General features: G+C 40.3%; 1 protein-coding gene across 4 annotated transcripts in view; it reads right to left on the reverse strand.

The window, feature by feature from the left end:
• RAI2 (retinoic acid induced 2) overlaps positions 1 to 16,906 on the reverse strand; it is a 92,972-nt gene that overhangs the window by 17,599 nt on the left and 58,467 nt on the right. Inside the window, exon 1 of one of the 4 annotated variants that reach the window (XM_079972775.1) lies at positions 13,256 to 13,379. The exons of the other annotated variants lie outside the window; for them this stretch is intronic. The gene's annotated coding sequence lies outside the window, so the exon portion shown is untranslated. Of the gene's footprint in view, positions 1 to 13,255; positions 13,380 to 16,906 lie in introns of those variants that run through there. 4 annotated transcript variants of the gene reach the window in all.

A 16,906-nucleotide genomic window follows, 5' to 3' on the forward strand; every position in this document is an offset into this window, starting at 1 on the left:
TCTGCATCTCCCCCCCCCGCAAAAAAAGGATAAACAAATGCAAAACTGAGATGTTATTTCCATCTCTAAGTTGAGGTGAGGTCATTCATTTGGAATAGGAATAGTTAACATTTGTAGTTGATTCTCACAGCTATTATGTGGTGAATTCACCCAAGAATTGACTGCATAGCTTTCTGAATTCTCTGAGACCAGAGGAAATCTCCACTTGCCAGACTCTTGAAAAATATTGTGGCTTGATTCCAAAAGCATGGATACTAGCAATCTAGACACACTGTTCCTCGAACAAATATTATTTAATTTATTTTTATTTATGAAGCACTTCTCATGAAGCACCCAGAAGCAATTTAACAGTAAAAGCATCAACAAGACGACAAACACACACACTTCTGTATTTTTTAAAAAAAATCCACAAAGCCCCTGACACTATGTGTTCTGCTGAGGAAAATGTATAGCTGCTTGCACATTTCCCACAACAAAATAAATAGCAGTGTTATGAAGATTGAGGTATTATTTAGATTGGGGAAGTTTAGTGATGAAAAGAATTAAGCGGTCTCCCACAAGTAGCAGACTGGATAACAAGGACTGCTGCAAAACAGACAAAAGACACCTGAAAGAACTGAAATGTGTATGGGGGGGCATTTCTCACACCCTGAAATGGCAATTTTCATAGCAAATAGTCAAGCCTCATGAAACTTTGATGGCACAATACTCCACAAAGTGGAGTGTAACTCCATGGCCTATGTTTGTTTTATGTGGGCAAGGATGATCCATTGTGCTGCATTTTTGTCCTCTCTTATATCCACTGTCAGTTTCATACCTCTTTGAAATTGCTTTGAATAGTAAATTCTAGCCTATTTCACATACACCACAACATACAATGGCATTTTTAACGCCATCCTTTAATTCAGAAATTAAAAAGAGAAGCAGGACCCTAACTGATAAACATGCTCAGCTTTTAACTCATTTTCCTTTGCTTGTAGCACAAGGCTGCCTACGTACAGAATCAAGGACAGATCAGATATGAAAAACATTAACCAGATGATCTTTTACCTTGTCCCACGTAATTATTCACATCATGAGCACTAAGTGCTCTTATCAAAGACAGATTTGTGCCTGTTTCAACAAATGCTTTTAATAAACTGTGCTTCCTCAGTCCCTTGAATCTTCTGGACAAATTTTAGGCAGTCTCCCACAGATTATCACGTATGTGCCATCTTAGCAGTGTCATAAAGCTTAGCTTTATTTTGTTGAAGTTAGCACTGCCTGATACTTAAGATTATAACAGTATGGAAAAGTGATGTGATGTATCCACCTTTTCCAATTATTTTAAACATTAATGTAATCATACTCTAAATGCTCTCCTTTGTTCCCCCTTCTAAAAATGGTCCATTTTAGAGCTAGTTACCTGTCGAATCTCTAGCCGGCCTCACTTAGATTCACTTTTACTGAGCTGCATTTTCAAGCTATGCCTGCCATCCCAGACAGAAGATATAACAGGGTACAGTACAAAGACAGACTCTTTATATGTGGGCAACTGCAGGTGGAAGACATCTTGCACTATTTACTATATTGCCCACTATACATAGGACCCAGGAGGCAATTTCTCACCTTACCATCTGTACAGGAATGATATCTCTCCCTGGCAGAGAAGGTCCTAAATGATTCAGTGACTCATAAAGTCACTTTTTTACAAAATAAAAATAAAAATTCTCCTGGCATAATACTAAGTAAAAGGGCCTCAAGTTTTTTGTTAATGGAGAATTTAAAAAGATCAAAAAGACAACCCTGGACAATATAGCCATGAACTGTGAGGGAGACGCAGAGATCTAAACAGAGACCATTATTTGTGGCGTAACACCCCTTTTGCTTGTATTTATTTTCAATTCAGATTTGTCATGGCCAATGGCTAGTACAGTGGTACTTCTGGTTACACACTTAGTTCATTCCGGAGGTCCGTTCTTAACCTGAAACTGTTCTTAACCTAAAGCATGACTTTAGTTAATGGGGCCTACTGCTGCTGCTGCGCCGCCGCCGCACAATTTCTGTTCTCATCCTGAAGCAAAGTTCTTAACCTGAGGTATTATTTCTGGGTTACTGGAGTCTGTAACCTGAAGTGTATGTAACCTGAAGCATATGTAACCCGAGGTACCACTGTACAATAAATTGGATTGGATGCAATCATACTTATGGTTTTAACTGGAGAGATGACAAAATGGAAGAATTCATAAAGACTGATTAATGGAACCACAGTAAGTCTAAGCTGAAAGAGCAGGTGGTAATACATATGCCTTCATATTCTAGGACAGAGCTTTCCAAACTCTTCATGTTGGTGGCACTCTTTTTAGACGGGCATCATTTCGCGACACAGTAATTCAGCACTTCAATTTTACTGTACTAGCAAACTGAAGGTTAAACTAGCCCCTTTCCAGTCCCGGGAGGAGCGCAGAGAGCGTTCACGCAACACACCTACATACTGCAGCCGATACACTAACGTGTCACGACACACAGTTTGGAAAGCTCTGTTCTAGGCAGTTACCCTGCAGTCTTCTGTACCAATGAGCCTCTTTACCAGGTTATAGACTCTTTGCACAGTTGGTAGCCAATTAAAACAAAGGCAGGGTAAGTTGCAATCCTATTGCTTGCAAAAAGTCATTTGAACTTTGCATCCTATACCCAGAGGGATGGGATGCCTCTTGGTGCTGTTGGACTCCAACAGCCCCACTCAGTATGGCCATTGGTCAGGAATGATACAAGTTGCTGCAATCCAGCACCCTCTGAGGGTCAAGGGTTCCTCACCCCTGCCCTACTGTATATGAATCTCAAAACTACATGATTCTCATCTCAAGGCAGTTGACATAAAGCAGCAGCAGCAGCAGCAGCAGCAACAACGAAACAACCATATGTAAGTGACAGAACTGGCTACCCGAAGTACAAATTTTGACTGCTGTTAACCTGCTTGCCGAAGAGACAAACTAATCTTCTAAGGATTATGTCTTTATTTAGATGTGTTTCAATCAAAGCTACTTAAGGTGATTTCATAAGGAACCAAACAAATATTTGATTGTCAGTGCTCATTGTGTACCGAACTCCTGTTACATCCCTGTCCTAGACATGTTGACTTGAAGTACAGGCTTGACAGCATACCACTTTAAAATACATACACCAATACCTCAAGCTGCTGTTTTTCACATGCTGCTTTGTCTCTAGATGTCTCCAAGTTGTCCCATATGTTCAGCTGAGCTTACTATCACATGACTGATTCCTGAAATGAATTCTCTAAGGCCTGTAGCCACTGCAGGAGAGCGATGGTGGAAAGAAGAGGGTTTTTAATTTAAATAATAATAATAATTTTTTTATATCCTGTCCTCCCCAGCCAAAGCCGAGCTCAGAGCGGCTAACAACAATAAAAGTAACACAGCATTCTAAAATCAATTCATTCTAAAATCAATTCAGAATCAAATTAATGGCAACCACTGGGCTAGAGTTCTATGAGGATTACCAAAGGCGGGGATCAGACTGTGCCTTGCCCAAAGGCCTGGTGGAACAGCTCTGTCTTGCAGGCCCTGCGGAAAGATGTCAAGTCCCTCAGGGCCCTAGTCTTTTGTGACGTTCACCAGATCGGGGCCACAGCTGAAAAAGCCCTGGCTCTGGTTGTGGCCAGCCTAACCTCCCTGTGGCCCGGGACCTCCAAGATGTTTTTGTTTGAAGACTGTAAGGTCCTCCCTGGGACATACCAGGAGAGGCGGTTTCGTAGGTATGAGGGTCCTAGGCCGCATAGGGCTTTAAAGGTTAAAACCAGCACCTTAAACCTGATCCTGTACTCCACCAGGAGCCAGTGCAGCTGGTATAGCACCGCGTGAATGTGATCCTGTGGCGAGGACCCGCTGGAGTTTTTGGGTCAGTCTCAAGGGCAGCCCAACGTAGAGTGAGTTACAATAATCAAGTCTGGAGGTGACCATCGCGTGGATCACAGTGGCTAGGTCAGGGCGAGAGAGTAAATATTGTATTTAATAATTTTCCTTTGCAAGTAAAAATAGTAAGGAAAAGCATAGTCAATAATTTACCTAGTTACTCAGTAAAAACCTGCCCCCCCCCCCAATTCCCAAAATAAGCTTAAGCCTGGTGGGCTCTCTATAAATTCTGTTGTTCTTACTCCTTCCACACAGGGAAACCGTAACTGGACTCCTGCAACCACTTACCTAAGAGTAAGCGCCATTAAACACAAAGAGATTTAATCTGATTAGAAACGTATAACAATGTGCCAGTATTTATAGGTTAACTATACAGTGAATTCTTAATGAGTGCCTAGACTTCAACACTACACAGCAGGAGACATGCCTAAGCCTCTTTGCAAAGTTTTCACATTTTGCATTTGACATGTGGAGGTTGGGAGACATTTTTTAACACCCACCTTCACCTATTGCGCGGTAGCATTTGGAGAAAATAACTTCTAGGGAATACTGATCTTAGACAGACCAACCACAGGAAAGATGTGTCCTGGTTGCTAGAATGAGAAAGAAGCAGGAAAGGAAAGTACACTAAAGGGGAGGGAGAAACACCCCAGGAATTCCAAACAACTCACTCATCAATCATAGCTCTGATTTCACTCATTAGCCAAAAATACTGAAACGTGTGAGCTGCCAGGCTGGCTCATCTTAAAGAAATCAATTTGAAGGTTGCCTATACTTTTTGTTTCATAGCTTTCATTTATGGAGGGCTAGATACTTACTTTAAAACGGTGTGTGTGTGTGTGTGTGTGTGTGTGTGTGTGTGTGTCAACATCTGGGGTTCCTTTCAGGTATGGGTCATTTCAGGTATTGCATCATTATAATCCAACCAGGCACAATTCATTCTCTCCCAATGCGTCAGTTTGTTCAGTGACAAGTACATCAGTTTGTTCAAGACACTATTGCTTTAAATGCTAAATATACCCAAATACAGCTATGCATTCTGAGTGGCTTGCTGTGGGGTGGTATGGAATACATTCAGATACCACTGAAAATTATCCCTTAGCCAATAGTTATTCAAGATGGTACACTCCAGAAAGTGTAATTTATCATTTTCACAACAAGTTCTTATTCCCTACCACCATAATACACACAGCAACCAATAATGCTTTTTCATTAAGGGCATATTTTGAGGTTTTCTGCTACAGACTATTATGTAAGAGGACTATAGTTCTATAAGCATTTTGCCAAACAAAAATTTACCTAGCAAGTTCCTTTAAGTTGAAGATATTGGTTTTGTTTTGTGTGTGTGTGTGTGTGTGTGTGGAAGCAGCACCAAAATTTTGATCTTCCTTGAATAACAGTAATTCGATCATCTATTTTCAATTAAACTGAAGCCATTTTGCTCTTGCCAAAGTGCATTCTCCAAACATTATCACAAGAACCTTCTGTAGCTCTTAAATAATGTGTTTTGTGAATATACTGGATATCACTGGTTACTATTTGTTCTTGGTCTTTTTGTATAGCTATAAAAAAACAACAACATCCTGGTATAAATCCTTGGATCACCCTTCTTCTTGCCTCTCTTCACAGTGAGAGTTACCCCTGCCTTATAATCCATTGTTGACTTTCAGAAAAGGACGTCAGCTTTTATTCAAGGACCTTCAGTCAATGAAACACTCAGTGAGAAGGGTTTTTAAAATCCAAGGACATCACCATTTAGATTAAGCTTCTTGAAGAGTTTTATTTACGAATATGGCCACCTACGAATATTAGAAAACTTATTAAATGTGTCATATTTTATCTGTTTTTTCTAAGAACTAGAACTTAGAAAGGCTGCTTATTTGCCTCACATGCACACACACACAATTTTTTTTAAGATTGATAGTGCATTTGTTACCTTTCTTACACAGAAAAGTTTTCTTGCATATAAACTATTATATAGAGGGTATATAGATCAGAATATGTAATTCAGCTGTTATATACACAACTTGTTTTATAGTTCGTGAGAACATGCTATCAGGCCCTAGCAATTCATTGGGACTTGATCTATGGAACTTTTCTAAAATATTTTAATAAACACTTAATGTACAAGAGTTCTTCAGCTTTTCTATTTGAAAAGGTTAGGTCTTGTTTTCAGAAGGGAATTTGGTTTCTCTGCATATTCGTACATGATATCTAAGTGTCTTTCAATGGCCTTTCTGAAGCTATGGCAGGGCTTTAGATTTCTAACACATTAAGAACTTTATTACAGTGTTAAGGCTTCAGCTACAATTTCTCAAAACCTTCACTGGCTTCAGATACAATCACAATAAAATACTGCCAACACCTCATTGTCGCCATCACGTGAATGTCCCCTGCACTCTTCCTTACCAGTCAATTACACTCAAGTCCTTGTTTCTGAGGCAGCATTTTCAAATCTCCCCTAGTGATTCTACTGCAATTCATCCACAAATCATTCAATAGGCTATCGTTTCTCTCCTTTGGTTGTTACATATTGGATCTACCTTAAGGTAGGCTTCCCCTATATTTGTTACGCAAAATAATACATTAAGAATACTGTAATAATGCCTCTATAAATTAAATCTCATTCATTGCACAGGTGCATTCTCTTCAATTGAGTATTAACCTAAAGGCCTATTAGATAAGAGGGATGTAAGCATGCAATTTATGTCCACAAGAGCATTCATTTCAATTATTTAGATGCCCCATTAGATAGCTGAATTATCTGTTCTTGTCTGTTCTTGTCCATATTCTTCAATTGGTCCTCCACTGTTGGAAGCATCAGGATTGATCCCTAAGGCATTATATGCAGTGCATATACATAGATGAATGATTTGATCAGGGATGGGTAACCCATGGCCCTCCAGATTTTGCTTGACTGCCACTCTCATCATCCCTGCCCATTGGCCATACTGGGTGGGGCTGATGGGAAATGAGATTCCAGTTACACAGAGAGGACAACAGGTTCCCCATCCCTGGGTTAGATACCGGTAGTTATCACACTCAGCCATAAATTCTGGTGATGATTTCTTATTGCAATTGTCACTTATACTCAGTGACAGAGTACATGCGAGTATCCATAGGCACCCATATTCACTCCCAGATAAACTGAGGAAAGGACTCTTGTCTGAAACCCTGAAAACTCAGAACCTGCTGTTGAATTTGTTTTCTAGGATTTAGCTACAGATGAAACAACAGACATGAGCAATATAGCATAGCTTGCAGTCTTTTTGCCTGGAATCACACCATGTTTTGAGACTACAGGAGTTACTGTAAATAACATAACTAAATAACATATGCTTAAGCCTTGATTCAGATCAATTGTGTTCTGTGCTGCTACATCAGTCATAGGGAGAATCTTTCTGCATACTCTCTTGGTCTGAAAAGCATTACGTGTACTGTTGTTTCATGCATAAACTTCATTAAAGGCACGGCTATGAATAGCCCACCAGTTCAAATAACTTATTATATTCTGCCAAGTTTTACTCAGAGTAGACTACTGAAGTTAATGGACCTAAGAAAAAGTATTAACAGCTTTAAAGAGAAATGTGTTGCTTAGTATACTTTGTTATGGTGCAATCAACAGCCTTCTTCAGCTGCTTAAGTGTGCTTTTGCTAAAGACTTTTGTACCAAAAAGTCTAATATGAAAAGCCAATTGAGAGATTTAAAAACACTCACTATATGAATATTGTGTAATTGTTTCTGCAGAGTAAAAGTGCCAAGTAAAACAGTTTTTTTTAAAAAAAAATTAATAAATAGATCTTTTGTCTGTTCTATTCTTTTTTTTTTAAAAAAAACACCTTTGACCTCTCAAGAAGGCCTAAACATACAGAATATTCCCTGCAATTTTACCTTCCATGCTTATGCTTTCTTGACAAACAGATAACCTGTTTATTGAGCATTAATCCTGGTTTGTTTTTAGATAGATTAGATGACGTTGCATCAAACATTTTCCAGTCACTTCCTTTGTCACAAAAAGTCACATCTTTGGGGAAAGTGGGTTGTATCACAAGAGCTTCAAGAACAGCCTGAATGTGCTGGCATATAACTAAATCCCAACTGAAAATAGTGACAGTCTGGAAGTGCCCAAGGTTTCAAGAACACGTGCATGCACACACACTCAGGAGAAATGGCCTTGAACAGGCAGATTAGAGACAAGGCTTTCAATGATCAAGGATCAGTTCTGTAGTGGCTTTCTGCAAGCCATGCAGTTAATAGTATATTCTGCTTGCATTCTACACAGACTAAAAGCAGACTTACAAATCTCCAGCACATAATTTGAAAATGAAGCACAAAGCAAGGCTTGTTGGTAAACTATAGAAATAGCATACAAAAACATTATACAGAGAATGTTTTTAACATATGTAAAGAAACTAAAAGGGCAAGGAAACCATTGCCGTAGGATAACAATTAGGCACAGATTTTAAATCTGTAAATTAAAGCATGTGATGTTGTTCCTAACGTCTACACACACATCACAATAGGTTTCCAACAGCAACACCACACAGATATTTTTCTAGAGCAACAGAATGAATGCTTTATATGACCATAGGTACTAAATAACATTTATTGCCACCAGCATGGGACAGCATTACACTGTGGGAGGACTTTACTAATGAGGGAACAATCAAGCAGCAATAAAAACTTTATGGCATTCCCACATCAAAACATATATTGTCCATGTCACTTTATTGTGTTGCTGTCTGTCCTTTTTCAGTACTGTTCTTACGCTGCATATTTCTGCAACTACATCAGTTCTTCCAGTTGACTCTTTCCCCTCTTACATCTTTCTACCACTCATAAGTTATCTCCTTCCCCTCTAACACACAGTTGCATCATTTACCTCCTTTTAAAAGTTAGTGCTGAAACAGCCAAGTAACATGCAGGGCAGGTTTGAATCTAAAAAGGCAAAAAACCACATTGTTTTATAAACTGCTGGCTACTTTTTATTTCCTTCAAACGCCAACACAAGGTGTGGTGGAACTGGGAATACAAATTACAGTGGTGCCCCGCAAGACGAACGCCTCGCAAGACGGAAAACCCGCTAGACGAAAGGGTTTTCCGTTTTGGAGGTCCTTCGCAAAACGAATTTCCTATGGGCTTGCTTCGCAAGACGAAAATGTCTTGCGAGTTCCTGCGGGTTTTTTTTCCTCCCCCCCCTTTTTCTAAGCCGCTAAGCCGCTTATCTGCTTATCCGCTAAGCCGATAAGCCGCTAAAAGCCTCTAAAAGCCGCTAATGGCGCTAATCCGCTAAGCCGTCAATGGGCTTGCTTCGCAAGACGAAAAAACCGCTAGACGAAGAGACTCACGGAACGGATTAATTTCGTCTTGCAAGGCACTACCGTATCACTTTCATCAAGGGTTATTCTGTTGCTGACATGCTTTATTTCTACATGCATGCAATGAAATCAAATTCCTGGATATGGACCAAAAATCTGCCCTTGTTTACTATGGCCAGTTTCTGTTGGCATTAAGAACAGCCCTTCACACAAAAAAGAGCTCTGACGGGATGGAGGAACAGAAACATGCAAGCAGCTGAATGACTAGGTTCACACTACTGAATAATTCATATTAAACTGCTGTGCAGTTGCATCAATATTACTAACATTTCCCACCCAGAGACCGGCCATTTCTTTGTCCCAGGAAAGGCAGAGCAGGAGTGTGAATGCATGTAAATCTCTTTAGGTGTTCTGTTCTGACCCATAAATATATGGTGAGGTACCAGTGGTCTTCAAATGCCAGCTTCTCTGGCACCAGGACACTGCCTGTGCCAACAGCTCTCTGGATTACATAAGATGATGGGGGTCACTGTTTAGTTCATGTGCTTTGCATATTTAAGGGCCCAAATCCAATCACTGATATCCAAGGTTGAAGGATCTCCAATAGCAAAGCCTCTGCAGCTGCCAGTCTCAGTGCCTTGGACTACACTGACCAGTAATAGGAACAACGGAATCTGCCTACTACCGAGACAGACCACTGGCCCATCCAGCTTTGTATCACTGGCACTGACTGAGAGCTGCTCTCCAGGGTTTTGGCTCCATCTGAAGATGCTGGAGACTGAATCTAGGGACCTTCTATATGGTCTGAGCAACAGTTCTTGAAACAATAATGTAAGGCAAACAGCACTGTAAGGTCCAAACATCAGTAAGTATTATGAGACTGTCTACAGTACTTGATCCCTTATGCATACTATAAAACAGAGCTCTCAGATTCAGGAGGACAGTTGAGAGGAGAAGTGTGGGGAGCAGGAAGAAGAGAACTTGTGGCTGTAGAGAAGCACATATGGGGAGGGATGGAGAGGTGAGCTGACCAGCAGCTATATATTTCAACACATACTGAACAGTTTCAAACCATTATCTGAAGTGGGTTTGTAAACCCAGGTTAAGTGGAACCTAGTTAGCATTAATGATAGTTGGCATCATGTGTACAGCGTCAGTTAAGGCCAAAAAAGAAAGAGAGTGGGGAATATATGGCAGGGAGAAGTATGGTTTGCAGAGAGCTCATGCTACCTCTCTACCAGGCCTAGTTCTGCAACATCCCTCAGTGCTCCAGCTCTCTATTTAATTAAGAAAGAGCTGTCAAGGGAGCCACCATGTTTAAAAAGGCAGAGAAAAGAAATAGTGTATAGCAATGTCAAAGCAATTATGACTGGAACAAGTACAGCGCTCCAGGAGCAAGAAGCATGAGCTCCCCTTCCTCCCTCTCCGACTTGGCTCATCTCAAACAAATTAAGTGTTTGGGTTTTTAACCCTATTCCTCATTTATAAAACCCAAGCAAGTAAAATACCATAAGGTGAAATGCCATGAAAGAGACAAACAAAGAAAATAAAAGCATTTTCAATTCACAAACAGCAGGCTGAAGGGAGAAGCTGCCCTTGTAGGAGTAATCATCTCAATCTATGTTGCTTGTCCACCAAGAGCATCCAATCTCTTCTGTCCTTAAGGCCTTAGTACTAACTGTTAAGGCATTAAACTGTCAGAACATTCCATTAACACCAGAGCAGTCAAACAAGGGCTAGCTAGGGAAGCATCAGATGCAGCCTGCATTTACAATACATTTCATCTCTTAACATTAAATTTGCACCTTACTCTTCTTTTTAGCAGATCTACGAATTCTGTGCTTTAATTTGATGGCTCATGCTTAATTCCAAAATGCCCCAAAGCATCACCCACATGCTGGGCTGAAGATTGCTATTGCAATATATAACCAAATGCAGAATGGCAGCAGTGTCTGCATAATTCAAGGGTCTTGCCTTCCCTCCCTCCTGAACACTGAGGCTGATTCACTTGTTTCAGCCACGTGACTAATTTTATAAGACGTGTCACAAGAGATGCCAAATTGTACCCAGGGAGAAAATTATTTACCAATATGGCAGATCCAACCTTGAGCATGGCAGTAGGACTCCATGCACTGAATCTGACCTTAGATCGCCAATTTTTTAAAAGCTCTCCAAGGACTGGTCTCTTTCCTTCCCCAAATACCCCTTCTTCAGTTGTAACATTGAAGTGAAATAAAATAATACTCCACCGGGGTAGGAGTGTTGAGAATTCCAGGATATTAGAGTGGAACCAAGAGGTGGAACATATTTATGAAGCAAGGATTTATGAAGCATATTAAATTATGATATATTTCTAACTATTACTTTTCAACATTAGGTTAAAAATGGTGGGCTTCTATATGTCCCATATGCTTTTACCCATTCCAGTTTTTAATCCATATTCTTATTTAGCCTGTTGACCTTGCCATGACTGCCAGATAACAGAATGATTCTTCTCCAACTGACATCTGTGGAACTTTGCCATTGAAAGCACATCATGGCAGCCTTTGCCAATCTAGTGCCCTCCAGTTGTTTTGAATTACAACTCCTATCAGCCCCAACCAGTACATGTGGGGCTGGTGGGAACTGTAGTCCAAAATATCTGGGGGCACCAAGTTTGATAAAGCCAGAATTATAGCATTACTATACACACTAACATACTGCCATGAGAGGGTGCCATCCCTTTGCTTTCAAATTCTTCAAGATCCATGGGAAAGAATAAAACCAACACTAGCTTAATGCTACTTTGAACTGTTAATGCCAAGCCATATTTCCAGGAGGGGGGGACAGGAATTTGATAGAAAAGAATGGAGAGGGATTAGTAAAAATTCAAACACAGCAATTTAACTAATCAGTAAGTGCATTTTTAAAAGGGGGTGGGGAGTGACCTATATGCAGCTAAGTATGTGCTTAATGACTACTTCTTGGACTACTGCAATGCACTCTACATGGGGCTACCTTTGAAGGTGACTGGGAAACTGTACCTAATCCAGAATGCAGCAGCTAGACTGGTGACTGGGGGTGGCCGCTGAGACCACATAACACCGGTCCTGAAAGTCCTACATTGGCTCCCAGTACGTTTCTGAGCACAATTCAAAGTGTTGGTGCTGACCTTTAAAGCCCTAAAAGGCCTTGGCCCAGTACACCTAAAGGAGCATCTTCACTCCCATCGTTCAGCCAGGACACTGAAGTGCAGCTCCGAGGGCCTTCTGGCGGTTCCCTCCCTGTGAGAAGTGAGGTTACAGGGAACAAGGCAGAGGGCCTTCTCGGTAGTGGCTCCTGCCCTGTGGAACACCCTCCCATCAGATGTCAAGGAAATAAACAACTACCTGACTTTTAGAAAACATCTGAAGGCAGCTCTGTTTAGGGACATTTTTAATGTTTAATGTTTTTTTTAAAAAAATAATATTTATTAAAGTTTTAAAGGTTACAAAAAGAAAAAGAAAAAACACCAAGTTAAACACAAACTTAACAACACTTCACGATAAGAAAAAAAGAGAATAGAAAAAAGAAAAAAGAATAATTATAAAACACAGAAAAATAGAAAAATAGAAACAACGAACCTTCCCATAACTTATCTTTCATTTGCTTGTTTCCTTGACCTCCTCGCACCTCCCTTTTTTGTATTCTAGTTCGGTTAGATATTTCAGCAAATCCTTTCCATCCTTCCCAATTTTTATCCTATAATTTATCTTAATATAATGTAACTTTACCTTTCCTCCTTTCATCCATTAACAATATTTTTACTTAGTCCTTTATAATATTTCTGCTAAAGCCACATTTTAATGTTTGATGTTTTATTGTGCTTTTAATTCTGTTGGGAGCTGCCCAAAGTAGCCAAATGAGCAAGGTAATAATAATAATAATAATAATAATAATAATAATAATTGTGATCATTAGAACTAGATTTCTAAACTTTCTCCTCTTAAATTTTCAATATGGTCAAGGCTGTATTTATTCAATCACTGCATATGGCAAAACTGTACCTTTTGTAGGTATTTCTAGCTTTCTAAGATTCTTTAGCCTGTCAAAATAATGATCCAGTAAGTGCACTGCTTTCCGTGTGAGGCACTGCGTCAACGCTGAAGCCACACAAAGCACCAGCAGGATCTCCCGTAGCATCACAAAGGCTCTTCGGGGCACACCTCTGTGACCTCACAGTGCTTCATTACCACCCCAAGGAAGAGTTTTCTGTGGGATGCTGAGGAAAATACTCCCACTGTTATTCAACAGAGAAGGTTTCTGAATATGTGACACAATGAAGTCTTGTCCAAAGACAAAACCATTCACAGTAAAACAAGCCTGTTTCCCTGCTTCTGCTCAACATGGTGAAAAACAAAAATCACATGTCAATTCTAGTGCCATCACAAGCACATTCTCTTATTTTGCTTCTTGTTCACTTGCTATTTGGGAAAACCATATCAGCTCTTAGCTACACAGACTTGCAAATACACCACGCCCAATTACCCTCTGGTTTAGTCAGAAGAAGTCCTAGTAAGTTGCATGGGTAATTTATTTGTATTAATTGATTTACCGGTATATTAAGTTCATTAATACTATCATTCAATTATTAAAACATAATACCAGAAATCAAAAGTTTAAAATATTCAATTGTTTGAAGATCCCAGTGGCTGAGTAGTAAGTGTCACACACACATGCACTCCCTAACCATGTCTACTGGAAGGCCCTTAGTGACCCTTTGATGCCCCTTTTTTGGCCTCGGTGAAAGCAATACACATAGATCCCCAACCACACAGCAGCTCATCCCATTCATACTCAATAAACCACACTCAGAAGATGCTCCCTCCACCAGATTTTAACACACATGTGTAGAGCATGGGTAGGCAAACTAAGGCCCAGGGGCCGGATCCGGCCAAATCATCATCTAAATCTAGCCTGCGGACGGTCTGGGAATCAGCGTGTTTTTACATGAGTAGAATGTGTCCTTTTACCGTATTTTTTGCACCATAACACTCACTTTTTTCCTCCTAGAAAGTAAGGGGAAATGTCTGTGCGTGTTATGGAGGAAATGCCTACGGGTGGCATGCCTACGGATTTTCCTCCTCTAAAAACTGCGTGCGTGTTATGGTCGGGTGCGTGTTATAGAGCGAAAAATACGGTATTTAAAATGCATCTCTGGGTTATTTGTGGGCAACAGGAATTCGTTAATCCCCCCCCAAAAAAAATATAGTCCGGCTCCCCACAAGGACTGAGGGACAGTGGACTGGCCCCCTGCTGAAAAAGTTTGCTGACCCCTGGTCTAGAGGCAAACCCTTCTTTTTCCCTGTCTACCACAGCTGAGAGAGGGGATGAGGCCAGCATGGAGAAGTTCTAGAATCAAAACTCTTCTGAAGTGGACTGGGCTTTAGGAATACCCCATATCTCCTCCCTCACCTTTTTTTTCTGGAATCATCATTATTATGATTGCCTCTGTGTGACAAAGACAGAACCATTTATTTATATATATGCTGTAGTAAGATGGATTTCTGTGATGGGAATAGTAGAAACGTCAAGGAAGTGCTGTCAAGCCCTGCCTCCTCCACAATTATTTACAAACGATGGGAAATTTATAAATATATAAATAAACTGTGCTGTAACTATGCAGTAATTGGTTTTTACTGGTTTCACTCATTATTTACCTGCCTTTTATGTTTTACTTCATCTTTTATTGCATTGGTATTGGCTAGCTGTCTCAAGCACCATTTGGTGGAAAGGCAGAATATAAAATTAACAAACAAACCAAGGAAGGAAGGAAGCCTCCGACAGTGCCAGAATGAGCTTTCCTAGTGTCAGAGAAGGGTTGGACAGACAGAAGATATCTGGGCTTCCAGTGGCCAAGCTGCTCATACGTGGCAGGACAGGAAGAAATGTTTAGTGGAGAAGAAGGTATGCACCTTAAGACAGCAGTCTGGAAAAAGAAGTGTTCTAGAGAAGAGTTTCCCAACCCGGTGCCCTCCAGATGCTGCTGAACTACAGCTCCCATTAGCATTGGCTATTGCCCACATTGGCAGGTGAAAATGGGAGTTGCAGCTCAACAACTTCCCAAGAGCGCCCCCCCCCCCAGACATCAAGAGAAGAGGTTCTGGTTGCAATCCTAAATCTACTTAGGAGAAGCACCTTCTGAGGAAAGAATTTAATCCTGAGCAAGCATGCTTCAGACTGTACTATGAGAAAGGAAGGCAAAGTGGGAGGCAGTAGGGTAGCAGAGGCCAGGAATTGCAAGAATAAGGCAATCTGAAGCTCACATTGATTTGAAATAATCAGCTCTGCCCCTCCCCCAAGTCTCTTTTTAATACAACATGCATCACCATGTGTGTTTAGCCATTCTTGACAACCACTCATATGATTTATGTAAAAGTAATAGAGGTTAAATTATATGCCACATAAAACACCCTACATCTAATTTCAACTTTGCAACCTAGGAAGATCTGAAATAAACAAACCCATATATCATTTAGCTGAGGCTGGCAGCTGGGCCTAATTAGGGCCATTTTTATTGTATTGAAGAACGTTGCAGCCCACTATCCTGAGGTCTTTCGTCTAGGATAAATGCCTGCCATTCTCTAGGACATCCATAGTTTAGCCACTGGCAACCTAGTCTGTGAGGAGCTTTGAACTTTTCTTTGACTACTAACTGCCCAGTTCAGATGTAATCATGGTTTAGCACTATAAGAATACTCGTGTTGTGAACCACCCTGGGATCGTCAGATGAAGGGTAGTAAACAAATAGTAATAATGGTAATAGCAGCAGCAGCAGCAGCAGTAATGCAAGCCTACTGTTCATATGAACAAACCATAGTGTTCCATTGTATCTCAACTCAGGCAACTATGGTTTATTTGAACTGTGGTTTAATCCTAATTTCTTTGAATTTACCAAAGTTTTCCTGAGATGTTACCCTAGCATTCAAAACCAAAAGTGAATGCTTCAATCTCCTCTCCTTAGACACCAAAGGGGAGCAGAGAGGACAGCATGTAAGCAGAGGCTCACCAAGGCCTGTTATTGAAAAGCTAAATCATAGTGTTACATTTGAACGAAGTCAAATAATAATTTCTATTCTACTATATCGAATTAATTTTGCATTAGACTATAAATAGGAAAATCTAGTGAGCGTGTACATTGGCAACATTTTAATTATCATTAAATGCGTATTTCACCCGCATGATTTTATATGCTCAGGAAAAAAGCAGAATGCTTTAAAACATATACAAAATCCTCATCTGATTCAAGAAAGGTACCCACTCCACTGACACCCACCAATAAACTGTTTTTCTAGTTACAGGGCCAGCTCAGATTTCTTAGTTAGAGCTTTACTATTCTAGAAAAACATAAAAGGCCAAAGCCTTGTCTTTTTTTATTTGGCAAATATTCCCTCTAATATTAAAATTTTTAACCTAACGTGTAGGTTTGGCTATCTCTGTGAAGCCCCTAGTGGCAATTTCCATTTATCACAGGCCACTATTACAGTAACAAAATAAGGCTATTAGATGGAGTAAGAGAAGCTTAAGAAATTGGCTTTTCCTCCAGAAGATTCCACAGCCAATCCTGTAAAACACAATTTCTATCACATGTGCAGGATACCCATTTGACCCACTATTTCTTCACAACAACTAATCCTTGGCCTCATGGAAAGAGAAAG

Source organism: Podarcis cretensis, assembly GCF_951804945.1.
Source record: "Podarcis cretensis genome assembly, chromosome: 4".
In the NCBI taxonomy this organism is placed as follows: Eukaryota; Metazoa; Chordata; class Lepidosauria; order Squamata; family Lacertidae; genus Podarcis; species Podarcis cretensis.